The following is a 13573-nucleotide window of genomic DNA, read 5'->3' on the forward strand; positions in this document are numbered from 1 at the left end:
CAGCTATTTACAAGTCTAATCCCAATAAAGCATAAAAATTTTATTCCAGTTCCATTTTTCTGACCTGTGCTAGTTGGCCCCACCTTAGCAAACCTAGTGGTGCTCCAATCTCTGGATCTCACCTTTTGCATATTGTGCTTGGTGTGGACAACCTCTAGGAAACTGAGGCAGATAGATGTTGAGTGACTTGTCCAGGGTCACACAGATGTTAAGTGGCTGAGGCCAGATTTAAACCTAGATCCTCTTGATTCCAGGTCCAATACTTTTTCCCACTGTGCCTCCCAGTTGATCTTGGGCAATTCCTGTGCCTCGGTTTCCTTATTTGTAATATGAGGGTTAAATGGCCTCTTAAGTCCTTTCCAGTTGCAAACCTCGATGCCTATAAGCCCATGACTCTCTTCCTGCTCCTCCCTCATTCCTCACCAAAATAGTGATAACGACTTTGCGCTATTGATTATCTCTAGCACCTAGCACAGGTCTTGAACATCGTAGGTGCTTAATGAATGCTTGTTGAATGAACGATTATTTTCACTGGCCCAGATGCCTCCTTGGACCACAGTTTCCTCCTCTGTAAAATGACTCAGTGGCCCCTTAGGACCTCGAAGTCTGTCCTCCCCTCCCCACCCTTCCCCTCTCTACCCCCTCCCTTCTCTCAACCTTAAACCTTGTTCACTCTGAAGTTCAGACACCATGAGTCCCCTGCCCCCTGTCTAAAGGCTCTCTTCTGGATGTTCCTGGCTTCAGAGTGATTATCAATAGTAACTGCTGCTGTTTCCCTCCCAGCTTGATGTCTTTCTTTTCCTTGTCTCATTAAAAGGGTCATGCCCTGACTACTTCTTAAACAGGCCTATTCAATTACCTCACCCTGAGTGAGTACCTGCAAAGACCTTGGCCTAAAAGGTCCTAGGTCTCCCAGTGCATCCTGGGTCATCTCCACTCATCCTGAGAAATATCTGGTCACTGGATTCAGATGACTCTGGAGGAGAAGTGAGGCTGGTGACCTGCACAGCCCTCCCTCACTCAAAGTCAAGTGCAAGTCATGTCATCATTTCTCTGATGGCATGGTCTTCTTTGGCAACAAAGGACGAACACAACAACAACAGGTGTGGACAAGCAGTGACTATACAGCTGAGCCAGCTCAGAACTCCTGACCTCAACCAGTCTACCAGACTCAATGCCCACCCTCCAAAAAAACCACCCAGTAGTAGGAACTACAAGTGTATGCTGCTACACCCAGCAATTAATGCTTATTAAATTGAGCATGTTCAAAGCACTGTATTGAGTCCTAAAGAGACAAAAATAAGTCATCATAGAGAAGGAACTCAACAAGGAGCTTTCCCTCTGTCTTATCTTTCAAAGGTGATAAAACTTAGTGGAAGGAATGCTGGTTTTGTAATCAGCGTACCTGGCATATAATCTTGGCTTTGCTTCTATTACCTCTGGGAGCTTGGGCAAGCCAGACAGTTTGTCTGTGCCTCATTTCCCTCATCTGTAGCAATCAATCAACACGTGTTTATTAAGTTCTTATATCAGATCAGATACTGTGATGGGGATGACTGGGGATTCATGTATAAAAAATGAAATATTGCTTACTCACAAGGAACTTACAATCTAATTGGGGAGAGAAGAACCTGGAAAATGTGTAAAACATAAATATGAAAGTAATAAATACAAATATATACATACTATATGTATATATGTGTGTACACATATATGCATGTGTGTGTCTATACACACACACATACACATACACAGAGCTATCCCTTCCACAACTTTCCCTATCACAGTTTCTATATATCATGAGTTGGTACTAGAAATTAAATGGAAATTGGGGAGGAATTTTGTGCAAGCTGCAGACAAACTACATACAAAGGCCAGCAGATGACACAGAGTGTATGACCAAGTGCTTACCCTAAATTACAATAAGGTATTATGAACACCCCATAAAGGAAAAAGAAAAAAAAATCAGGCTTCTCTGGTATGACAAGAGAGCCAAGGCACTTTATATGGACTTTTCTACATCACAGGGGTGTCCTGTTCCTAATCACCATGATGTAAAAAGGATCACTGTAGATGAGGAAAGGGAAATCTGTTACCTCAAGGCCACATGTGGCCTTCTGGGTCCTTGGGTGCAGCCTTTTCACTGAGACCAAGTTTTACAGAACAAATCCTTTTTATTAAAGGGATTTGTTCTGTGAAGTTTGGATTCAGTCAAAGGGCCACACTTGAGGACCCATAGAGCCACATGTGACCTCAAAGCTGCAGGTTCCCCATTCCTGCCATAGATAGATAGATAGAGAGATAGAGAGATAGATAGAGATAAAGAGACCCATAGAGATCTCTCTATATGTGCATATATGTGCATATATTTCTGTGTATATGTATATATATGTGTGTGTGTGTACATACATATACATACATACATAAATATATACATACAGATAGGCAGATAGATAGATAGATAGATAGATAGATAGATAGATAAATAGATAGGTAGATGAGAGATAGATATACACACATTCTATATATATACCCAAGATGGTCTGGAAGGGAGGGCATTAGTAGTTGTGAGATTGGGAAGGATTTCATGAAGATGTTATTTAAGCTGTATCTTAAAAAAGAGAAGAATTATGAGATGAGGAAATTAAGCTACATGACCTATAAGATCCATCCTGGATCTAAAGCCTATGATCTCGGACACATTCAGTTGTCAAATCCTGTTGATTGACTGATAGGAAGAAGTAGACTCTTGCCTGTACTTATAGTGGTATTTGGGATTAAGAGGGATTGAGCACGAAGACTGGTGAGAGACAGTCATCTGTCTCTACCAAAAAGTTTTGATAGTATAAGAGTTGGCCCAATGTCTCCTATCTCTATATGGGAATCCTTTCTTCTACTACTAGAAGGAACTAAGAAAGAGTCTGTAAAGCACCTGGGGGTATATGGGAGGGAAGTACTAAGAGACAAGACTTTTGAGAGGGCAAAGATGACTGGGGTAGCAATCTTGGGGAAACTGAGATCATTTGTTCATTCAGCATAATAGGCAACATATCTCCCTCAAGACATAGCATAGTACCCTGCATTCCATATGGCTTTCGTAAATGTTTACAGTTATCTCTTCTACATCACAACTATTACAGTTTCAAAATATGGCAGGTCAGTGTAAGAAATCAAACGGGAGGGAAGCGGAGCCAAGATGGCAGAGTAGGATGGACCTGTGGAAGCTCCCCTCCGTAGTCCATAAAACACCTGTAAAAAATGACTAAATAAATTCTAGAGCAGCAGAAGCCATAAAACGACAGAGTGAAAGAGATTTCTAGCCCAAGGCAGCCTGGAAGGCTGACAGGAAAGGTCTATCACATCAGGCACAGAGTAGAGCACAGCTTAGTCTTCATCACATGGGCACAGCAGGAACAGGACTTGAGCAGACCTCAGGGCATGCAGAATCCCTGGAAGCAACTGCGGTTCCCAGATCTCACAAATGTTAAAGGAGCTTCAGTGGTCAGTGAGAAAGCTCTTTCACCATCATGACAGAAGGGAACATGGTCTGGCCCCAGCGGTCACAGGGTGGCAGCAGTTGCTGTGACAAAGCATCCATTTTAGGAGCCCTCAGCCTAAAGTCCCTGAGGGAATCATGTGGCTGCTCTGGATCTCGACCCTGAGTGGTGGCCGTGGGGTGAGGAGGAGCTCTGCCTGGCCTGGTGGAGTTTGTGGAGGCTGTGGAAAGGGAATTCTACTCACAGATTCTGGACAGAAAAGAGTGCTTGTGGTTGCTTCCAGACCAGAGCACAGGCCAGGAGAGGAGTAAACTCCTCTCCCTTGATTGTGCCACCTTAGAGGAACTGAAAACTTACAGGTCCCCAGAGTATATTCTCCTCTCAACAAAGGACTCAAAAGTCAAATAATTATCTGGGAAAATGCCCCAAAAAGGGGAAAAAAAATAAGACTATATTGTTGAACCAGTATTTCCTTCCATCCTTTCAGATAAGGAAGAAATATGCTTACCATCAGAGGAAGACAAGGCTTATGCATCCAAAACCTCCAAAATAAATATGCAATAGTCTCAGGTCATGGAAGAGCTCAAAAAGGATTTTGAAAATCAAATAAGAGAGGTGGAGGAAAAACTGGGAAGAGAAATGAGAGTGATGCAAGAAAATCATGAAAAGAGAGTCAACAGCTTGCTAAAGGAAGCCTCAAAAAATACTGAAGAAAATAACACCTTTAAAAATAGGCTAACTCAACTGGCGAAAGATGTCCAAAAAGGCAATGAGAAGAAGAATGCTTTCAAAAGCAGAATTAGCCAAATGGAAAAGGAGGTTCAAAAGCTCACTGAAGAAAATAGTTCTTTAAAAAATAAAATGGAGAAGATGGCAACTAATTACTTTATGAGAAGCCAAGAAATTACAAAACAAAACCAAAAGAATGAAAAAATAGAATACAATGTGAAGTACCTTATTGGAAAAGCAACTGACCTGGAAAATAGATCCAGGAGAGACAATTTAAAAATTATGGGACTACCTGAAAGCCATGATCAAAAAAAGAGCCTAGACATCACCCTTCATGAAATTATCAAGGAAAACTGCCCTGATATTCTAGAACCCAAGGGTAAAATAATTATCAAAAGAATTCTCTGATCACCTCCTGAAAGAGATCCAAAAAGAGAAACTCCTAAGAATATTGTAGGCAGAATTCCCAGGTCAAGGAGAAAATATTGCAAGCAGTTAGAAAGAAACAATTTGAGCATTGTGGAAATACAATCAGGATAACACAAAATCTAGCACCTTCTGCATTAAGGAATTGAAGACCTTGAATATGATATCCCAGAAGTCAAAGGAGTTAGGATTAAAACCAAGAATCACCTACCTAGCAAAACTGAATATGATATTTCAGGGAGGAAAATGGTCATTCAATGAAATAGCAGACTTTCAAGCATTCGTGATGAAAAGACCACAGCTGAATAAAAGTTTGACTTTCAAACACAAGAATAAAGAGAAGCATGAAAAGGTAAACAGGAAAGAGAACTTCTAAGGGACTTACTGAAGTTGAACTGTTTACCTTTCCTACATGGAAAGATGATATTTGTAACTCTTGAAACTTTTCTCAGTATTTGGGTAGTTGTAAGGATTACACACACACACACACACACACACACACACACACACACACACACGTACATATACAGGATAAGTTGAAAAAGAAGGAATGATATCTAAAAAATAAAATTAAGGGGTGAGAGAGGAATATATTGGGAGGAGTAAGGGAGATATGGAATGGGGTAAATTATCTCTCATAAAAGAGGCAAGAAAAAGCTTTTTCAGTAGAAGTGTAAAGGGGGGAGGTGAGGGAAAATGTGAAGTTTACTCTCATCACGTTTGTCTTAAAAAGGGAATAACATGCTCACTCAATTTGATATGAAAATCTATTTTTCAGTACAGGAAATTAGGGGAGAAGGGGATAAGTTGGGTGGGGTATGATAGAAGGGAGGGCAAATGGGAGGAGAAAGTAATTGGAAGTAAACACTTTTGAGAATGGACAAGGTCCAAAGAGAGAATAGAATAAATGGGAGACAGGATAAGATGAAGGGAAATATAGTTAGTCTTACACAACATGACTATTATGGAAGTCTTTAGCAAAACTACACATATATAGCCTATATTGAATTGCTTGCTTTCTCAGTGGGGATGGGTGGGGAAGGAGGAAGGGAGAGAAGTTGGAACTCAAAGATTTAAGAGGGAGTGTTGAGAATTGTTTTTGCATGCAACTGGGAAATAAGAAATACAGGTAATGGGGCATAGAAATCTATCTTGCCTTAGAAGAAAAGAGAGAAGATGGGGATAAGGGAAGAGAAGGGTGTAATAGAAGGGAGGGCAGATTGGGGGAAGGAGTAATCAGAATGCACGGAGTCTTGATATGGGTGGAGTGGAGAGATGGGGAGAAAATGCGGAACTCAAAATTTTGTGGAAATGAATGTTGAGAACTAAAAACAAATAAGTAAACATTAAAATTTTTTTTTAATTTTTTAAAAAAGAAATCAAATGGGAATGTGGGAGAAATTATGAAGAAGCCACAAACAATACACAAAGGTCAGCTGATGAAACAGAAAAATTGCAGAAACTCAGAAAGGCATGAGATATATGTATAATATTGTAAAATCTGAATATATTTTATTTTAATACCATAATAATTCAGACTTCTCTGGTAGGAAGGGAGGACCAGAAAATCCTACCCATATTTTCCAGATTCTGGGGGAGCCATGCTCCCAATCCCAGTGATGTGGAAGGGGTAACTGTATTGTTGTATCATGTTCCAAACCAGTAGGAGAGCCAAGAACTATAAATACTAAGTGAGGCCATATGATGGCTGAAGGTGTTTGCTCACATCATGGAGAACATCTTGCATAGAATCCATAATGAAACAGAAAGCCCTGTCTATGAGAAAGTTCTCCAAATACTCCCTTTTGCAGATGATGCTGTGTCAAATACATTAAACCCCAGAATGCTACAGGGTCTCCTCAAAGAGCTCCATAGCCACTAAAAGACTATTTGTCTCATTCCTCCTCAGACTTTGATACCTCAAAGGATGTGATACCTCAAAGGACCTGCGATCTCACCGACAGGTGTACTCTTTCCAATCGCACCCATCCACACCTTCTCATCCTGTGTGCTCCTTTTCCCCTCCAAGATCAAATAGAAAGTCCTCTGTTTGGCATTTAAAGCTATTCACAACCTGAGCTCTTTCTACCTTTCTAGTCTTCTCGAACTTTATTCTCCTCCATGAATTCTAATCTAGCATCATTGATCTCTTTGTTATTATTCCTTACACAACACTACACCTCCCAACATGATGCCTGTTCATTGGATCTCCCTTATGTTGACAATGCCCTCCCTCCTTGTTTCTGCCTCCTGGCTTCCATGGCCTCCTTTAAGACTCAGTTCAAATCCCACTTTCTGCAGGAGGCTTTTCTCATGCTCCCTATGCTACTACTACAACCTTCCCTCTGAGATTACCTTATATCTACTTTGCATAGGTCTTTGATCTGCATAGTGGTTTGTACATAGTCTTCCCCATTAGACTATGAGCTCCTTGACATCAGACAACTTTTGCTTTTTTTTGTATCTCTGGTACTTAGCACAGTGACTGGCATATAGAAGGCTCTTAATAAGTACTTGTTGCTATACGATTTTTATACATTTCCCCTTTAAATTTTCCTTAGATTAAAGATCTAAAGGTTATGAGCTTTGTCCATAACTCTTTTAATACTTCATAGGGGTTCATGAAACACTTAGGCTGATCATCCGTTATCCTCTGCTCTTGTTACACGACAAGTCCACCTCCTTTACTGACAACAGGGGTAGCAACAGGGACTAGAGCCAGAGGTGTTGAACCTGTGACCTTGAAGCCACATGTAACCTCAAGGTCACAGCTTCAACGCCATTGACTGATGATTTCATTGGGATACAGTACTCGCAGGTAAGTAAACTCACACTATCAATGAAGGATAACAAATTCCCTTAGAGCACAGAATCTTGGAGAGCTGTCTAGAGTTTTGAGAGGCTGAGTAACTGGAAAGACTTGGACTTGTAAAGGAAGAGGTTATCCAACCTCAGAGAAAGGGGACAAATAAATATAGTATGGTCTTACATAGATACATGTGAGTGCACATATCTATGTATGAGTATGATTATAGGTATCTAATGTATGTATATGTATGGGTGGATATATGTATGTATATATATACATCTTTGTTGTATATGTCTATATGTGTGTTTGTGTACATGTATGTGTGTGTGTATATCCTCACTAAATTTTAGCCTGGAGTGGGAGGGAAGAAGGGGGAAAAAAGAGCATAATAAAAAGTGCACAAAAGAAAACTTAGAAGAAAGCAAAGATGGACCACTCACAACACAATGCATAGTATCTATTATATAGGCTTTCTTGAAATGGAAATTTACTGCTGTATATTTTTAATCCTCTCTTAGTTTCTGTTGTGCACATGGCAGTGCTATGGTTCTTTCTCTTCTCTTTTGTATATTTAAGTTTTGGGTTCTTTTTTTCTTATTGTGTAAGTTTTAGTATTTAAGTTTAAAATACATTAATTTAAATAAATAAAAATTTTTAAAAATAATTAAAGTACAAAGAGAGGTTAAGTAACTTCCTCAGAATTATATAGTCAGTGTGTATGTGTCCCAGATAGAACCTGAATCCAGCTCCTCTGGTCTCTGAGGTCAGTTCTTTATCTTTATCTAATTTCAGTTAGGTGGTGCACAATAAGGGAACTGGGAGGATTAGTGGTAGTGGTTTCATCATTCACTCACTACAATAGGAGAGGTCAAGCAGACTGAGAGATTCAAAGACAGAAAGATCACATATGAATGTACCTTACCTAGGAATCCAGCACTTGGGACAGATCCATCTGTTCTGCAGGGTTAGGAAGAGGGAGTGAGGGTCCTAAGGTGACCACTCCCATATATGATTCAGGTAGACTGGAGATAGAAGTCACAGGATCTGAGGAGGATGAGGGAATGGAAGGCCAGGATGTTCAAAGAAAGAAGGGATTGGGGTGGAGAAAAAGACAATGGGCTGGATGCTGAAGTTATTTGGGAGTATGTAAAGTGACCCAGAAGTCCATAAATGTCAGTCTCAAGGATGTTCTTATGAAGGAATAAATTTTAAAGGAGGAAAGATCATTTCTGAGTGATTGTGGGAGGCCTGAAAGTAGCAGTGAGGAGCAAGGAATATATCAGTATGGTATAATATGGTAGAGCTTTGGTCTTGGAATGGGGAAAACCTTGGTTCTAATCTCATCTCAGGCACTTCATAATTGTGTGACTTTGGGTAAATTACTTAATGTCTTAGGCCTCTATTTTTTCACCTGTAAAATGAGGGTTGAACTGGATGACCTCTAAGGTCTGTTCTAAATCTAAATCTAAGATACTCAGATTTTTCTGACCATGTGTTTCCACAGTGGTGCTGGGTAGGCAAGATAAAAGAAGACCCAACCAACCTTGGAGAAGGTTCTAAGAGTGATTGTGTCTTAGGAGAAAACTAAGGTTTAGTCATTTTGGTAAGACAGAAAGAATCTGAGAGTAAGAGGTCCCATAGGATGATCATAGTTTTTGAGCTGGAAGAAACTTTACTTTCATTTTAAAGATGGGGAACCCGAGGCCAAAGACACTTGCCCAAAATCACATAGCTAGAAAGTGGCAGAGCCAAATTTGAGCTCAGGATCTCTAGACTATAAATCCAGGGAAGTATCCAGAAGGCACAGAGGAAAAAGAGGGAAGAGAAAGATGATGCCTAGAAAGTCAAGGACTGAATTTACTGTTGGGGAAAAAGAAAAAAATGACAGAGGCTAATCTTAGCTACCTTGGTGGCTAATCTCTTAAAGGAAGGAAAAATACAAGCATTTATTCAGGGACTTATATGTGCTAAGCATCATACTAAGCACTTTACATATCATTTTATTCTCATAATAACCCTGGGGGAGGGGTATTATTATTACCTCCATTTTATAATTGAGGAAACTGAGGCAAACAGAGGTTAATGACTTGCCTAGGGTCACACATGTAGTAAAGTATCCAAGGCTATACTTGAATCCCTGTCTTTCTGACTTCAGGCCCAGCCCTCTTTCCAAGGTATCACCAGAACCTGCCTCTTAGTGCAAGGTGCAGCACTGATTTGTAATGTTTCAGGTGGGGGTCATGGGGTGAAGGTCACTCTTCCTTGGTGAAACTGTGACCCAAGAGGGCAGTATGAAGGTCATAGGACCATGGACAATTACATGGACAGATGCTTGTGCAGAGATTGTCAGTCAATCAACAAGTATTTATTAAGCACTTACCATGTGCCCAACCTTGTGCTGAGCTCTAGGGATTGTTGTTGTGTTTGTCCTTCGTTCTCAAAGAGGACCATGACATTGAAATGTTGACATGACTTGCAGTTGACTTTGATTTAAGTGAGGGAGGGCTGTGCAAGGTCACAAACCTCACTTTCTTCTCCTGAGCCATCTGGGTTCAGTGGCCTGATATTCATCAGGACTACTGGAGATGGCCCAGGATGCAATGGGAGACCCTGGCCCTTTTAGGCTAAGGTCTTATGATCAAAAGCAAAACCAAATTCAGCCTGAGCAGGGTACAATACCATGGTACCATGGATACAATGCAATCATAGTTCCCTCTGGACACTAATCTTTCTATTACTAGTCCTTTGTACTTCTCTTATCAAATCAACAAATATGTATTAAGTGCCTACTATGTGTCAGGCACTATGCTTAGCACTGGAAATACAAAGTAAGGTGAGATCAAGTCCCTTCTCATAAGGAGCTCACAATATAATGGGGAGATGACATGCAAATTGTTGTTCACTTGTGTTGGACTCTTTGTGACCTCAGTTGAGATTTTCTTGGCAGAGATACTGGAATGGTTTGCCATTTCCTTTTCCAGCTCATCTTACAGATGAAGAAACTGAGGCAAACAGGGTCACACAACTGGTAAGTGTCTGAGGGCACATTTGAACTCAGGAAGATGAGTCTTCCTGACTTCAGGCCTGGCACTCTATCCATTGTGCCACCTAGCTGCCTCAAATATGCAAAACATGTGAGTAGTTATGTACAAAAATATGTATAAACACAGTAAATTGGAACTGATCTCAGAGAGAAAGTACTAGCATTAAGGGAAATTAGGAAAGGCTTCTAGAAGAAGATGGGATGTCAACTGAGAAAGGAAGTCAAGAAATTTAGGAATTGAAGATGAGTACAGCGGTAGGTGGGGAGGGTGGGGCAGCTAATGAAAACACACAGAGTCTGGAGATACAGTGTCTTGTGTAAGGAAGAGTGAGGAAGCCAGTGTCACTGGATGGCACAGTACAAGGAGGGGGAATAAGGTGTAAGACTAGAAAGATAGGAAGGGATCAAGGGTTGAAAGACTTTAAAAGCCAAACAGAGGATTTTAGATTTGATTCTGGAGATAATAGAGAGCCACTGGAATAGGGATATTATCCAAGGGGTGAGGTGAGAAGCCCACTCCCAAGAAGGGACAAATAGTGCCCCTGTCATGTCCCAACTAGGGACACTACCCCAAGCTGCCCCATGCTTGTTTCACCTCTTATATCTTATAGAGAAAGTAGGGGATGGCATGGGGGATCTTAGAATAGCTGATTGATTCCTGGTTACCTCAGCCTCCATTTCTACATATCTGCTTGGCATAGTTTTAGATTTAGAAAATTAATAAGGAAGAATAATGATTTAGCTGCCTCTCATGGTCCTCTGTCTACTACTTCAGATTCCTCTCTCTTCACCCAAGGGCTCCTTCTCCTCTTGTAACATTAGGTGGTTTTGATGGAACAGGGCAACATTCCAATTCTACAGGCCTGCACTGGAGGCTGGTCTCCTTTTTACTTTCTGTATTAAATGTTATAGCTTCACTGAGTATATGTTGAGCATGGATTCTTCAGAACAGTATGGATTGCAGGTCTTTCTTGACTGTCCTGAGATTCCCTGGGTTCTGCAAAGGAAGGGTCAGCTGAACAGGTCCTCCTCACGTCTACCATAAGAAAGGGGAGTATGTATGATGTGGTGGAAAGAGGTCTGGACTTGGAATTCAGAAGAACCAATTTCCACTTCTGTCCCTGTTAACTTTCTACCTGTATAAAGCCTGAAAAAATCATTTAACTTCTCACAGCTTCCGTTTCTGCATCTGGAAAATGAGAAAGATGGCCAGACTCTAAGGTCCCTTCCACCTCTAAATCTTTGATACTGTGAAGTGTGGAGGAGATTTCCCCTAGTTTAACTAGGAGGTGGGAGGCATGGATTTGGTCACTCACTAATTGTATTACCTAGGGCAATGCACTTTAGAAGCCTCTCTTGCTTTTCTATTTGCATCCCCAGTGAGTAACCATGCTTTGGGTGTTTCCCAAGATTCTGCCCGAGGTTTTTTCCTCTTCTCCTAAGGTTCCCTTTCTCTCTTGAGAACCTCATTAGCTCCCATGGTTTTTTCTTTATTTTCTTTTTCTTTTCTTTTTCTTTCTTTCTTTCTTTCTTTTTTTTTCTTTTCTGCAGCTCACCTTTTCTTTATTTGTCTTCTTTTATGTTGAACTTTCCTTTTACTGGCCACATGAGTAACTGGGGGAGAAGGGGAGGGGAGGTGGCTGTGTGGGGAAGGGGATCTCCACAACATTCCATTTATACACAGAACTAAACAACAAGCACAAAGCCACTATTATGGTTAGAAGTTGGCAGCACCGGGGAAGGGGGAAAACTGGGGGTGTCAGTTAAAAAAAATATTGGCCTCCCCCAGATCTGGGCATCCACGGGGGCTTTGGTCTGCTACAACTCAGGAGGAATGAGAATATCAAAGGCGGTTTGGGAAGGCCAGAGCCAACAGGGTTAAGTGGGGGAGGTCAGGGGCCAGGGGGCGGTTTGGCAAGTGGGTGAAAGGATTGCCCTGCCTCTGCTAGAATCCCTCCAGCCCCTTGGGTCTGGCAGGAAGGGGGCAGCCTGCTCCCCCACTGGGCTTGGGCAGCCCCAGCAGAAGGGCCAGAGGTGGAAGACTCACAAGGGTTTCCCTCCAGGGAAATCACGCATTGCCCCCCAGTTTCTCAGCCAGGGTACAGAGGTCCTTCACTTCCTCATAACAGCTGGCTTGTAATTCGTGTTTGATTCCTGTCAGTTTCTTCTTGATGGCATCCTTGGAGCTCGCATAGATCATTTTGCTCTTGAGGGGGGCACACTCAGGGGCCCAGAAGATGAACACCAGGTCCTCCTTCTTGCTCTCCTTGGTCTCATAGGTAGCATCGTAGAGGGCATAACGGCAGTCCTTGTCTGGCAGCATCTTGACAAAGGTGATGTAGGGGTCATCCACAGTCTGCCCCACGTCACCCACCAGGATCTCCTTGCCCTCCTCCAGCACAATGTTCTTCTTATCCTCACTCAGGCAGAACAACACGGCCTTCTTGTGTTTCTTCACCTCCTCGGGTGTGGAGGCCTTGCGAACTTTCATGTCGTTGAACACCTTGATCACCCCGTCCGAGACAGCCACCCCAGAGGCCATGGTTCCGGACAGGAGCAAGCGAGTGAGGGAAGGAGGGTGAGGGAGGAAACGAGGGCCACAGGAGAGGAGTCGCTCCTTCACCGCTGCAGCTGCCTGGAGCCAACTGAGTAGCTCCATGGTTTTAATGATCATCTCTATCTAAATCCATATAGCCAAAATATCTATATAGCCTTCACTCATATCATCAATTGTCTATTGGATATTTCAAACTAGCTATCTCAGAAATATCTTAAACTCCATGTCTAAAAATAGAGTTCATTATTACTCCCCTCAAATTCTTCTTCTCGTCCAAACTTGCACATCTCCTTCAAAGACAACACCACTCTTCCCATCTCCCAAGTTTGTAATTTCATCATTATCCTGGTTTGCTACACTCTCCCTCACCTCACAAATACAATTAGATACCACATCTTGCATTGCTGCCTTCACAGCATCTTTCACATCCCACCCCTTTCTCTCCACTCCCAATCTATCACCTAAATTCGTACCCTCATCACTTCTCACCTAGATTATTACAGCAGCCTCCT

The 13573-nt window shown here is 41.8% G+C and overlaps 1 pseudogene; it reads right to left on the minus strand.

Annotated features, from left to right (window-relative positions):
• Positions 1 to 12541: 12541 nt before the first annotated feature.
• LOC140526082 (cofilin-1 pseudogene) lies at positions 12542 to 13082 on the minus strand (annotated as a pseudogene).
• Between the last annotated feature and the right edge of the window lie 491 nt (positions 13083 to 13573).

This window comes from Notamacropus eugenii, chromosome 2 (assembly GCF_028372415.1).
Source record: "Notamacropus eugenii isolate mMacEug1 chromosome 2, mMacEug1.pri_v2, whole genome shotgun sequence".
NCBI lineage: Eukaryota > Metazoa > Chordata > Mammalia > Diprotodontia > Macropodidae > Notamacropus > Notamacropus eugenii.